The 1,850-nt window shown below is 39.1% G+C and overlaps 1 long non-coding RNA gene across 1 annotated transcript; it reads left to right on the forward strand.

The window, feature by feature from the left end:
- LOC129797343 (uncharacterized) lies at nucleotides 1–1,647 on the forward strand. Its single transcript, XR_008751326.1, has 2 exons — nucleotides 1–50; nucleotides 552–1,647. It is a non-coding gene; the product is annotated as an uncharacterized LOC129797343 (long non-coding RNA).
- Nucleotides 1,648–1,850: the final 203 nt, after the last annotated feature.

A 1,850-nucleotide genomic window follows, 5' to 3' on the forward strand; every position in this document is an offset into this window, starting at 1 on the left:
GAAAAGTTTAAGAAAATTAGGGGTGTTTCATTAATTGATCTACACACTGTGTAAGTAATTCAATAGCTCTATAAAGATACTCCAACATATTTATATGACTGCAATTAGCATGTACATATTTTACCAGGGAAATGTCCCCAATTGCTTCCTCTGCGTCACGATCGTTCTTGACTTAATTGATTACGTAATTTTGTGAGAATTCCGCGACAATCGAGAGATTTTCGAGGATTTTGTTGAGTTTTTTTTTGGGGAGTACTCACAGGGACACTTGGCACGAGGGAAAATTTCACATTTGCCTTTTTGCGTGGCGATCCCCAGAAATTACGCAGCACGCATTTTTCCCCAATGGCCTTTTTTGCGGCACACTGATCATCTCGAATGTCGCCTTGAGAATTCCACAGCGATCGCACCCAAATGATGTGCGATCGCGATCTTGGTGTGATTTTCCACACTGAAAGTCGTTTTATGTAATTAATTTTCCCACCCATATGAAAAATTCCTTTGCAAGAGGGATCGCAATGGTATATAATATAATTTTTATATCGTCCAAGTGATCGACTTCCTTTGCGATCTTCCACGAAATGGAAGTCTTTTTTTCTGGATGGGAGAGGGCAGTCGGCAGAGGAAGCAAGAGGTAATCGTGCTGTGCAGGAATGAGACACCATGATCGCAAGGCGAAAAAAGACGAGAAAAAATTTCGTGGACTTTTCGTATAAACAGAAAACTATATAGCTTTGGAGTTCACGTATGAATTTTTTTTGTACTGCCGATCTTCTTTTTTCTCTCTTTTCTTTTTCTCAAATTCCTCACTCGAAAATGTTCCCAGGCATTCCAATGCGATAGTGTATTTCATTCTGAAAGTTCCGAGTGACTCTCGATGGAGCTTCTATACCACGGAGTCCACATGTATTGTGCGCTTTTCTCCTTTACCTCCACCTGTATTTGAGTGATCATGGAGCAAAAACGTTCTCGCGATCGTGGAGGCAAAGAGAGGAAGACATAGGCCAGAGAAAGAAGGAATTTTTGCCAAAATACAAAAGAAAAAGAAAAAAAAGGGGATTCGTTGATGCTAGTGTGTGCGTGGTGAGCAGTTGAAGATTTATAAAGAAAAAGAATAAGAAGAAAAAGATTAAAAAAAAAGCTCTGAAAAATCAGGCGCAACAGTGATTAATTGCAAAAGTGAGAGATAATTAAATTCTCACTTGTGAGACGAGGAGGCAAGAAAAGATTGGTTACGAATGGAAATTTGAAGAGAAATGGTGAAAAAAAAAACGAGCCAACGTGAAATATTTCAATGTTCCAATATTGCTGCATTCCAGTCTCTCGATTGCTCCTCTCTATTCTCTTTGGAGTGGCATCGACCTCTTTCTTCGATGTTCTTGCCCTTTTTTCTCCTCTTTCTCTCCTCACAATTTCTTCAAATCATTTTCAATCACCTTCATGAATAAATTCAATGAATTTCATAGATATTGACTCTCAATGGCGCTTTTTTTCACCACATCTCATCAACGATCGGTCGCGTGGTATTTTCTTCATTAGCTGATGAGACCAAATGAGGAAGGAAGTTGATAATTGAGATGCAAAGAGTGGTGTTGAGAAAAAAGAAAATCACCATTCCTGTTATTATTTTAATTTGTCCAACAAAAAGATTGAAGCAAACACCTCTTTTTCTCGATCAACCGTTAATGCTTCCTCTTCGCATGATCCTCACGCATGATCATTCACATTTGCAGTGCAATTTCGAAAGGGACCTCTCGAGCGTCTTCTGTTGTATCCAACGCCTATAGCATTCCATTCTATTCATTTCTTGACACCCATCGTTGTAATCTTTCTATGTGTTGCAGAGACCT

The sequence above is a fragment of the Lutzomyia longipalpis genome, chromosome 1, assembly GCF_024334085.1.
Source record: "Lutzomyia longipalpis isolate SR_M1_2022 chromosome 1, ASM2433408v1".
NCBI classification, from domain to species: Eukaryota; Metazoa; Arthropoda; class Insecta; order Diptera; family Psychodidae; genus Lutzomyia; species Lutzomyia longipalpis.